The sequence below is a fragment of the Geotrypetes seraphini genome, chromosome 6 (assembly GCF_902459505.1).
Source record: "Geotrypetes seraphini chromosome 6, aGeoSer1.1, whole genome shotgun sequence".
Taxonomy (NCBI): Eukaryota; Metazoa; Chordata; class Amphibia; order Gymnophiona; family Dermophiidae; genus Geotrypetes; species Geotrypetes seraphini.
This window is the reverse complement of record NC_047089.1, coordinates 86,226,908-86,239,442: the sequence shown is the minus strand read 5'-3', so window position 1 is coordinate 86,239,442 and position 12,535 is coordinate 86,226,908. Positions and strand designations below refer to the sequence as shown.

The following is a 12,535-nucleotide window of genomic DNA, read 5'->3' as shown; positions in this document are numbered from 1 at the left end:
AGGCAGCGTGGGAGCCCTGCTCCGCCCCTCTCCCTGACCGAAAGGGAACATTTAAAAGAGCACAGCGCCAAAGGCGCGCCGACAAAGGCGTGCGACAAAGGCGCATGCGCCTTAGTGCGCACCTTTGTGAAGCGCCTGCAGTGACGACAGTTGGATTCTGAAGCTAACAAAATAACAGGCTCCAATCAGCAGGAGCACACCAGCACTTTACGAGAGCGATGGAGGACCCAGGATCCCAGAGGTACTTTCCGGTATACTGCACAGAGTGCAATATGTACGACTACCTCCCCTTGGGAAGGCGGGAGTACATATGCAGTCGGTGTCAGGAACTGGAAAGCCTGAGGATGGAGGTCGGCAGATTGAGGGTCAGGGTCCAGGAACTGGAGGGACTGGGCACCACAGAGGAGACGAGCTGGTCAACCCAGAACACATACGGAGCAGGCTCCATTGTGGACCAGGTGAGGGACCTCGAGAGATTCATCGAGGAGGCCTATAGGAAGGTGGAGGAACGGGACCAGCAGCTGCACAGACGGATGTCGGCAGACGAGACCCAGGATCCACAAGGCGACACCGGGAAGGACCTAGTGGAGGAACCACGCAAGAGGAGGAGACCGCGACTCACCGGGACCCCGAGGGAGAGACACCGCACTACACCAAGGACACGGACCTGAGGCAGAGGAGGTTGCTGAGGAAAGGGAAGTCTGCTATTGTGGTGGAAGACTCAATCTTTAGAGAGGTAGACAGTCACGTAGCTGGAGGAAGGGAGGACCGGCTTGTGACTTGTCTCCCAGGGGCCAAGACACGAGACATCACTGATAGGATCGAGAGGATCCTGGACGGAGCAGAGACAGAGGAGACTGCGGTAATAATCCACGTTGGAACGAATGATGTGAGCCGGAGGAACTTCAGCATGGCCACACTGACTGACCAGTTCAGGGTCCTGGGACGAAAGTTGAAGCGGAGCACACGGAGGATAGCATTCTCGGAGATCCTGCCTGTACCGAGAGCAGATGCAAAGAGGCAGGCAGACCTCCAGGCTGTGAATGCATGGTTGAGGAGATGGTGCCAGGAGGAGGGCTTCCACTTTGTGAAGAACTGGACGTCCTTCTGGGGAAAGAGCAAGCTCTACCGGCGGGACGGCCTGCACCTGAGCACAGCGGGAACTAGACTACTGGCAGCCAATGTGAGGAAGGAGATCGAGAGGGCTTTAAACTGAGGAGAGGGGGAAAGCCGACAGCTGATCTGATGTTGACGCTTCGGACAACAGTATCCAGAACAGATGCTGAACAGGCTGACTGCAGGGAGGAAGCAGAGGGACCGGAGGATCTTATGATCAGACAGCGAGGGAAACATCAGGTAAAGGGAAATTGCTGGGAGAAGACTAAGGGGCATGGAGACACAGGGGGACTGGGTGGCACGAGGACGAAAGCTGAGGGCAATATAGAGGTACCACAAGGCGAGGGGGATCAAACAGAGGCTCAAGGGATGATAGCCCAGGAGGGGGCCGGTAGGGCTAGAAAACCCAGAGGAAAAGCGGGGAAGTGGGGTGGCGGGAATGTGGGGAAGCTGAAAGCTAAGAGGGTAAAGGCTGAGGGCAAAGCAGAAGCACAGGGAACGGGAGAACTGCCCGAAATCCAAGGGCAGGCGGCCCAGGTAAATGCAGAGGTGGAGAAAAAACGACTGGACCTAAGGGATCTGCGGTGCTTATACGCAAATGCAAGAAGCCTCATGGCCAAGATGGGTGAACTAGAAGTCGTGGCCAAGGGGGAGGACCTAGATATAATTGGAATTACAGAAACCTGGTGGACAGAGGAAAATCAATGGGATGTGGCGCTGCCGGGGTACAAGCTCTACAGGAGGGACAGGACCCACAAGAAGGGGGGAGGCATAGCACTATATATAAAGGACTCTATCCACTCGGTCTGGATGGATATGGCAACGAAGGCAGAGGGGCTGGAATCGCTATGGGTCAAATTGCCGGGAAACAAGGGTGCAGGCATAAAACTGGGGCTGTACTATCGCCCACCTGGTACGCCAGAAGGAGTCGGACACGACTTGGAAGCGGAACTGAGACAGGAATGCAGGACTGGAAGTGTAACAGTGATGGGGGACTTCAACTACCCAGGAATAGACTGGAGTACGGGTCACTCCAACTGCACTAGGGAAACAGGATTTGTAGAAGCTGTGAGGGACTGCTTCATGGAGCAACTAGTCAAAGAACCGACGCGAGGGGGTGATACTCTTGACCTCATCCTAAATGGTGGGCCTGCAAGAGGGGTAGAAGTGGGAGGACCACTAGGCAACAGTGATCACAACGCGATCAGATTCACATTAGAAAGGGGGACACCCATAGTAAGGAGGACCGCAACAACTGCGCTCAACTTCAGGAAAGGGAACTATGTTGCTATGAGGGAAATGGTGGGGAGGAAGCTCAGAAACATCTTTAGGATGGAGACTGTGGGAAGCGCCTGGACCCTATTCAGGGACACCCTGCAGGAAGCATGTACGTCCCCAGTTTCAGGAAAGGCTGCAAGAACAAGTGATCAAAGGACCCGGTTTGGATGTCAACTGAAGTAAAGAGGGCAATAAATGACAAAAAAGTATCCTTCCGGAGATGGAAAAAGGACCCAACGGAGGAAAATCACCAGGCGCACAGGAAATGCCAAAAGGAATGCCACCGAGAGGTTAGAAAAGCGAAAGGGGAATACGAAGAGGGGCTGGCCAGGGAGGCAAAAAACTTCAAGGCATTCTTCAGTTACGTAAAGGGGAAGCGACCAGCGAGAGAGGAGGTGGGGCCATTGGACGATGGGGATAGGAAGGGAGTGATTAGGGAGGATAAAGAGGTAGCTGAGAGGTTGAACACGTTCTTCTCGTCGGTTTTCACGAGCGAAGACACATCTAATATACCGGACTCAGAGGAGCTCATGAGTGGGGAACAGGCCGAAAAATTGGAGCACATAGAGGTAAGTAAGGAGGATGTCCTCAAAAAGATAGACAGGTTAAAATGCGGTAAATCACTGGGCCCGGACGGGATCCACCCAAGGGTTCTGAAGGAACTAAGACAAGAAATAGCGGGCACAATCCAGCATGTTTGCAACCTATCCTTGAAAACTGGTGAGGTACCAGAGGACTGGAAATTGGCGAATGTCACACCTATCTTCAAGAAGGGATCAAGGGGTGACCCCAGGAACTACAGGCCGGTGAGCCTGACTTCAATTATAGGGAAGATGATGGAAGCTATGATCAAGGACGGCATTTGCGAGCACATCGAGAGGAATGGCCTACTGAGAACAAGCCAGCACGGATTCTGTAAGGGAAGGTCATGCCTAACGAACCTTCTGTACTTCTTTGAGGGAATAAGCAGTCGGGTGGACAATGGGGAACCCATAGACATCATTTACCTCGATTTTCAAAAGGCTTTCGTCAAGGTGCCACATGAAAGGCTGCTTAGGAAGCTGTGGAACCACGGGGTGGGAGGGGATGTGCACAGATGGATCAAGCACTGGTTGTCGGGTAGACTGCAGAGGGTCGGAGTGAAGGGCCAATATTCTGACTGGCGGGGAGTCACAAGCGGTGTGCCACAGGGATCGGTGCTGGGGCCATTACTCTTCAACATATTTATCAATGACCTGGAAAAGGAGGCAAAGTGCGAGGTTATAAAATTTGCAGACAATACCAAACTGTGCGGCAGAGTTAGGTCCAGGGAGGAGTGTGAGGACCTGCAAAGGGACCTGGACAAGCTGGAAGACTGGGCAAACAAATGGCAAATGCGCTTTAACGTGGAAAAATGCAAGGTCATGCATATAGGGAAAAATAACCCGTTGTTCAACTACAAATTGGGGGGGGGCATTGTTGGGAGACAGCAGACTTGAGAGAGACTTGGGTGTGCTGGTGGATGCATCACTGAAGCCATCTGCAGAGTGCGCAGCAGCCTCGAAAAAAGCCAACAGGATGCTGGGCATCATAAAGAGGGGCATCACAACCAGGACGCGGGAAGTCATCATGCCATTGTATCGAGTGATGGTGCGTCCACATCTGGAATACTGCGTTCAGTATTGGTCGCCGCACCTCAAGAAGGACATGGCGGTACGTGAGAGAGTCCAAAGGAGAGCAACGAAACTGGTAAAAGGGCTGGAACACTGCCCATACGCCGAGAGGTTGGATAGGCTGGGGCTCTTCTCTCTGGAAAAAAGGAGGCTCAGGGGAGATATGATAGAGACCTTCAAGATCATGAGTGGCATAGAGAGGGTGGATAGGGACAGATTCTTCAGACTGAAGGGGACAACAAGTACGAGGGGGCATTCGGAGAAACTGAAGGGAGATAGGTTCAAAACAAATGCAAGGAAGTTTTTTTTCACCCAAAGGGTCGTGGACACTTGGAATGCGCTACCGGAGGAAGTGATCAGGCAGAGTACGGTACAGGGATTCAAACAGGGATTGGATGGATTCCTGAGGGATAAAGGGATCGTGGGATACTGAGGGAGGAGCTGGGATGTAACACAAGTATAGAAAGCTAACCAGGTAATAAGTATAGAAACCCAACCAGGTCGTGCATGTGCAAGACCGGAGGGTTAGGACTTCGATGGGAAGATAGGACTTCAATGAGAAACCAAGGTGGCAAGGGAGCCCCTTCTGGTGATTCTGACAAGTCGCGACCTGTTTGGGCCGCCGCGAGAGCGGACTGCTGGGCAGGATGGACCTATGGTCTGACCCGGCGGAGGCACTGCTTATGTTCTTATGCCTCTCTCTATGCAGCCCAGCATCCTCTTGGCTACAGCCACTGCCTTGCCACACAGCTTCGTTGCCTTTAGATCCTCAGACACTATCACCCCAAGGTCCCTCTCCCTATCCGTGCATATCAACCTCTCGCCTCGCAGCACATACATTCCTTTCGGATTTCTAGTCCCCAGATGCATCACTCTGTACTTCTTTGTATTCTTTGTATGGTAGCTGAGGATCCTGAGAGAGACTTAGCTATTTTATGCTCCTTGACTTGTGTTCCAGGGTTCATGCTTCTAATGTTGGAATCCCCTAACAGCAATAATTTTCTTGTTTGAGCTTTCTTATTTTTCCTTTGGGAGCACTTTTTTCTTCTTGAGTTACCTTCACTGGTTCTGGTTCCATCTCAATTCTTTTTTTATTGAGCATTGCAATGCTTTAATGGAGCTAAAGGAGTTGGCAATTGGCTGCTTAATTACTGACATTCAGGACTTCAGCAGCCAGGGTAACTGCACAAATGGTACCACATAAGACAGTCTTATCTTTATGTGGCGACCCATGGCCACTTAAGTTCGGAGTATCAACTTAATGAACCATGTGTAAACTGGTGCTGTATAAACTGGATATTTGATGTTGAAGACTGGACATGGCCTGGTATTGAATCTCTGGGAATAACATTGGTTGTGGTCAGCAAAATGCTCACTGCCACGGCAGAATATTGACCTCCCTTTGGGTTTCATCTGGGCTGCTGGTTACTTATTGCTTAGCCTTTGTATGGCAAGAGTTAAGTTTACTGCTGCAGGTGCTCTAAAGCATATTTTGTAAGAAAGTGAGGAGAGTAGTGACTAGTTCTGGTACAGAATATGAAGTCATTCCAAAAAGGAGTATATTTTCAATAAATCCTTATAGTGCATGTAAAACATATACTAATCACCAAAACACCAATGTCAAAAATAAAATAATTTTTTAAATATGTATAAATAGTAAAATAGAATAAGGTTTCTCTAAACAGTGTAAAAGTGCTCAGTGCCTAAATCTCCTGCATGGGAGCTGCATGAAGATTGAATAGGGCCATCATTGCACTTGAGTAGTCCCATCTTGTGCTTCTTTCATGACATGAGTATAAAACTCTCTCCAACTCAACTCTATAATTTCAAACAAGAGGGACACTTTTCTGTTTGATAGAAAATCCAACGTGTAAGACACATGCTTTTTGATTTAAACTTGGCTCCACAGGAGTTCCTCCACCATGTGCTCATCGGTGAGTCATATAATATTTCCAATTTATATTCTCCCCTACCCAGACCTGAGTTTTGATGAATTAGACTTCATCAGGAAGAGCAGTAAATAGTGTGTTTATAAGGTGGTAAGCTTCTTAAACACTGGTCCTGTGTTGATGTTGCACCGTTGTTATGGTAATTATATTGGGCATACCAAAGAACAGTGAAAACACAATATCTGGTTCATTGAAACAAAAGCCCACCAAAGTGAAAGTACTTTCACTTTGGTACTTTAGTTTCAATTTTGTTCATGGATGTTGTTCCTAGAATATGGAATTCCCTTCTGATATTGATATGTACAGAGACATGTTTTCATAAGTTAAAAAAATTATTGAAGACATGTCTTGGTGTCCTCCGGAGTATTCCTTACTATATAATGCATTCCCTGAAAGGCTTCACTTAAGCCAAGACTATCATTAAAGGAAGAAGGTAAAAGCTTGGCTCATCACCCAGGCCTTTAATGAAAGAAGTATTTAAGTTGCTAGTTGCACATACAAGTAGTGACATTTGGCTGCTCATTCTGTAGCAGGACATGTTTATTCACTTCTACCCTAGATGAGATCATTATCCCAGGACAAGCAGGCAGGTATTCTCACTAGTGGGTGATGTCATCAGACAGAGCCCCGGTACGGACGTCTCACAAGCACGTGTTGCTTGTAGAAACTTAAAGTTTCTAGATGCCCGCACCGCGCATGCGCCGGTGCCTTCCTGCCCGGAGATCCGGGCGTGTCTCCTCAGTTCTTTCTTTTCCGCGGAGCTGAGAAGTTCAACTTCATCATGCGCTAGCTGAATTCAGTTAAATTTGCCTTCCTTGTCCGCGTTTTCGCTTTCTTTTAATTACAGTTAACAGTACTTTTCTTTTTCAGTAAAAAAAAAAAAAAAAAAAGAAGATTATTTCCTCCGGCGGGTCGAACGGGCCGGCCACGTGGCTCAGGCCCACTGGCTTCGACCTCGCGGCGGAGATTTTCCGGCCTATGTCCCGGCCAATCACCGGGTTTAAAAAGTGCAGCAAGTGCCAACGCGCGATCTCACTCACGGACCCTCACTGGCGCTGTTTGCAGTGTTTGGGCCCTGACCACATCCCGAAATCGTGCAGGCCTTGCTCTACCCTTACGGCACGCTCATTTAAGCGGCGTTGCCTATTGTGGGAATCGATGTTCAAGATGGACCCAGCTAAGGATCCCTCAGCCTCCACTTCATCTGATACCTCCCCGGTTCGGGCAAAACCGGTATCGACCCCTCCTGCATCGAGTGTGGTGAAACCGGCATCGTTCACCCCGACACCATCCACGAGCTCGACGTCGGTGCCTGCCCCGGTCTCCTCGGTTCAGGTACCTCTTCCTTCCACAGTGCCACCAGTGGTCATCAAAGTGCCGAAAGCTACTAAGCAGAAGCACTCGGCCTCGAAGGAGCGCGATGTCCGTGCAGGAGGACCCCCTTTCGGTGCGGATCCCTCCTTATCGGCTTCGCTACGGTCCGTGCTAGAAGCTCAATTCGTTGAGCTCATGCAGACCATCGGACCCGGGCTCATCGCTGCCATACAGGGTGACCTCCCGGTACCGGTCCAAAGGGGCGGTCCGCCCCCTCCCCCTCCTCCCCGTTCGACCTCGAAAACCGACGAGGACGAACGGGGGAGGGCGGCGATGCCCACGAGGCAAGCCTCGCTTACCGATATGCCGCCATTAGAACCCATTACGCCTCCGCGCCAACATGGGACCAGACCTCCGATCGATACTCAAAGCCCTGGGCATAGTCAGGAAGAGTTCTTCCGTACTCCTTACCAGACTTGGGTAGCATCGCAAGAACCCGCATTGCAACCCCAGTTGCGATCCACCGCTTCCAGCCCTATCCACTTGGGGGCCTCGGGAGACCATGCGATGCACAGACGATCCCGATCCCCGTCCCGCCACCGAGACGGGCACCGATCTAGACACTCATCCTGGCACTCTTCACGCCATTCGGAGGTGTCACCGCAGAAAAAACTGCAACGTAGGGGATACTCCTCATCAGAGGTGTCCCCTCCAGGGGGCCCGGAGCACGAGGAGACACCGGTGCCCGATTCTCCTTGCCACTCCCCGATGTCCATGGACCTGGAGGCCTCCTCCTCCTCCAGCCCGTCCCACAGGCCGACGCTGGCGGAACAATTGTCCTTCTCATCATTCCTCCGACAAATGGCGGATGATCTGGATGTGACCCTTGACACGGGCTCCCGATACTCCAAAGAGTATCTGGACACCATGCATTTACCTAACCCTCCAACGGAGTCGCTTCGGCTCCCCCTGCATAAATTGCTGGACCAGACCTTCATGCAGTGTTTCGAAACACCGTACTCCATACCGGCGATCCCCAGCAAACTCGATGCTCGATACCGCATCGTGCACCATAAAGGGTTTGAGGGCCCTCAACTCTCCCACCAATCCCTACTGGTCGAGTCCTCTCTTAAACGCTCTCATCCCTCCCAGGTCTACGCCTCTGTACCGCCGGGCCGAGAGGGGAGAACGATGGACAAATTTGGTAGAAAATTCTACCAAAACTCCATGATGGCGTCACGGGTGCTGAACTACAATTTCTTTTTCTCTTCCTATCTGGAGTTCTTCTTGCCGGTGCTCCGCAAGTTCACTCCGTTCATAGACAACCAAGCTCGATTCGAGTTCGAGGAAGTGGTAGCCTCCCTCTCCCAATTACGCCTCCAGCTGATGCAATCCTCCTTCGATGCATTCGAACTCTCGGCACGTGCTGCCGCAAGCGCGGTAGCCATGCGTCGCCTGGCATGGCTCCGTACAATCGATATGGATCCCAACCTCCAGGACAGACTCGCCAACGTACCATGTGCTGGAGCTGACCTGTTCGATGAGTCTATCGAAACTGTTACCAAGAAGCTGTCGGATCATGAAAAATCTTTTCAATCCATCCTGCGGCCCAAACCCAAACCTCAACAGTCTCGACCTTCCAGGCCACCCCTGATTTACCAGCGGCGTTACATGCCCAGACAAACGCCTGCTGCGAGACAACCTGCGAAGAGACAACCTCCCCAGAAGTCTCAGCAAAAACCTCAGCCACCGGCTGCACCTAAGGCTCCCCAGCCCTTTTGACGCCCCTCCCGGGAGCATAACCTCAGCCTCTCCCATAGGGGGCCGCCTCCATCTTTTTTACCATCGATGGGAGGCCATAACCACGGACCTATGGGTCCTCACCATCATAAGAGAAGGATACTCTCTTCAATTCCATCGGGTCCCCCCGGACCATCCTCCAAGAGAGTATCCTTCAAGCTCGACGCAGACCGCCCTTCTTCTTCAGGAAGTCCAAACCTTACTTCAGCTTCGGGTTGTCGAGCCGGTCCCGTCAGACCAATTGAACCGAGGGTTTTACTCCCGGTACTTCCTCGTCCCGAAGAAAACGGGCGACCTGCGACCCATTTTAGACCTTCGGGCCCTCAACAAGTTTCTGGTCAAAGAGAAGTTTCGCATGTTGACTTTGGCTTCTCTATACCCCCTCCTCGAGCAGAACGACTGGTTATGCTCCCTGGATCTCAAGGAGGCCTACACTCACATCCCCATTCACCCGGCCTCCCGAAAGTTCCTCAGATTTCGGGTGGGAAATCTGCACCTACAGTATCGAGTGCTACCATTCGGCCTATCTTCGTCCCCCAGAGTCTTCACAAAGTGCCTGGTGGTAGTGGCCGCAGCACTCCGGCACAGGGGTCTACAGGTGTTCCCATACCTCGACGACTGGCTCATCAAGGCCCCGTCAGCCCCAGAGGTCACTTCGGCGGCCTTGGCTACAACCTCCTTCCTCCAAAATTTGGGCTTCGAGATCAACTTTTCCAAGTCTCATCTACAACCCACCCAGTCCCTCCCCTTCATCGGAGCGGTCCTGGACACCATCCGACTCCGAGCATTCCTGCCCCTGCAACGCATGGAGTCCCTTCTTCATCTCTGCCAGTCGGTGTCTACTCGCCAAACCCTACCGGCGAGACAACTGATGGTGCTCCTGGGCCATATGGCCTCCACAGTACATGTGACACCCTTTGCCAGACTCCACCTCAGGATCCCCCAGTGGACCCTGGCATCACAGTGGAATCAGACGTCCGATCCACTATCCAAACACATCTCAGTCACACCTGCTCTTCGGCAGTCTCTACTTTGGTGGATGACCTCTTCGAATCTATCCAGAGGTTTGCTGATGCACTCTCCCCCCCATCAGAAAGTTCTCACAACCGATTCGTCGAATTATGCATGGGGGGCCCACCTGGATGGTCCCCGCACCCAAGGATTCTGGACCAGTGCGGAAAGACTACACCAAATCAATCTACTGGAACTCAGAGCCATCTTCAATGCGCTCCAAGCTTTCCAACACCTACTTCACGACATGGTAATCCTCATTCGCACAGACAATCAGGCCGCCATGTATTATATCAACAAGCAAGGAGGCACGGGCTCGGCCCTCCTTTGCCAGGAAGCTCTACGAGTCTGGGACTGGGCGGTGCGCCACAACGCCCTACTCAGAGCAGTATACATCCAGGGGGAGAACAACGTCTTAGCAGACAAACTAAGCCGTCTGCTACAACCGCACGAATGGACTCTCCATTCCAGCCCCCTTCACCAAATCTTCACGCAATGGGGGACGCCTCAGATAGACCTCTTTGCGGCTCCCCACAACTCCAAACTGCCTCAGTTTTGCTCCAGGATCTACACTCCTCATCGCCTCGAGGCAGATGCTTTTCTACTGAACTGGGGGAAACGATTTCTATATGCGTTCCCACCATTCCCGCTGATCCAGAAGACTCTGGTCAAGCTGAAACTCGAACAGGCCACCATGATTCTAATAGCTCCTCGGTGGCCCAGACAACCTTGGTTCTCCCTCCTACTTCAACTCAGCAGCAGGGAACCAGTACCACTTCCAGTATTTCCTTCACTGCTTACTCAACATCAAGGATCACTACTTCATCCCAACCTGCAGTCTCTCCACCTGACAGCTTGGTTCCTCTCAACGTAACCCCTCACCAATTCTCACAAGAAGTGAGGGAGGTCTTGGAAGCTTCCAGGAAGCCCGCCACTCGACAATGCTACTCCCAGAAATGGACCAGATTCTCCTCATGGTGTGTTTCTAAGTCAAAGGAACCTCAGCGAGCTTCCTTATCCTCCGTGCTGGACTATCTCCTACACCTATCTCAATCTGGGCTCAAGTCCACATCCATACGAGTCCACCTGAGCGCTATTGCGGCGTTCCACCAGCCCCTACAAGGGAAACCCCTCTCGGCCCATCCGGTGGTCGCCAGATTTATGAAAGGACTCTTCCATGTTAACCCTCCTCTCAAACCACCCCCAGTAGTTTGGGACCTCAATGTAGTCCTTTCCCGTCTCATGAAGCCCCCGTTTGAACCACTCAACAGGGCCCCTCTTAAGTATCTCACCTGGAAAGTGCTTTTTCTTGTAGCCCTTACGTCCGCTCGCAGAGTCAGCGAACTCCAGGCATTGACGGCGGATCCACCATTCACAGTATTCCATCATGACAAGGTGGTCCTCCGCACTCACCCGAAATTCCTGCCTAAGGTGGTCTCCGAATTTCATCTCAACCAATCCATTGTACTTCCAGTATTCTTCCCTAAGCCCCATTCTCACCACGGAGAATCGGCCCTTCACACTCTAGACTGTAAACGTGCCTTGGCTTTCTACCTGGATCGCACCAAGCCACACAGAACCACTCCTCAACTTTTTGTCTCCTTCGATCCTAACAAGTTGGGAAGACCCGTATCAAAGCGCACCATCTCTAATTGGATGGCGGCTTGTATCTCTTTCTGCTATGCCCAGGCTGGATTATCACTTCCTTGTAAGGTCACAGCCCATAAGGTCAGAGCAATGGCAGCCTCAGTAGCATTCCTCAGATCAACACCAATCGAGGAAATTTGTAAGGCTGCCACCTGGTCCTCGGTTCACACATTCACCTCACATTATTGTCTGGATACTCTCTCCAGACGGGATGGACAGTTTGGCCAAACAGTATTGAAAAATTTATTCTCTTAAGTCGCCAACTCCCCCTCCATCCCACTGAGGTTAGCTTGGAGGTCACCCACTAGTGAGAATACCTGCCTGCTTGTCCTGGGATAAAGCAATGTTACTTACCGTAACAGTTGTTATCCAGGGACAGCAGGCAGCTATTCTCACGTCCCACCCACCTCCCCTGGGTTGGCTTCTCAGGCTAGCTACCTGAACTGAGGAGACACGCCCGGATCTCCGGGCAGGAAGGCACCGGCGCATGCGCGGTGCGGGCATCTAGAAACTTTAAGTTTCTACAAGCAACACGTGCTTGTGAGACGTCCGTACCGGGGCTCTGTCTGATGACATCACCCACTAGTGAGAATAGCTGCCTGCTGTCCCTGGATAACAACTGTTACGGTAAGTAACATTGCTTTTTCAAGTACCAGTCTGACCTCAGGTGCAACTTTCTTCAAATTAGTCCCTTATTTTCTAACCTCTGTTACTCTGTCTTCTATCTATATACTCCTCTGCTGTCTATCAAACGGCTCCATTTACTAA

General features: G+C 51.6%; 1 protein-coding gene across 5 annotated transcripts in view; it reads left to right on the top strand.

Annotated features, from left to right (window-relative positions):
• The window catches only part of SLAIN1 (SLAIN motif family member 1), a 143,934-nt gene that overhangs the window by 37,015 nt on the left and 94,384 nt on the right, over positions 1–12,535 (top strand). The window lies entirely within an intron of this gene.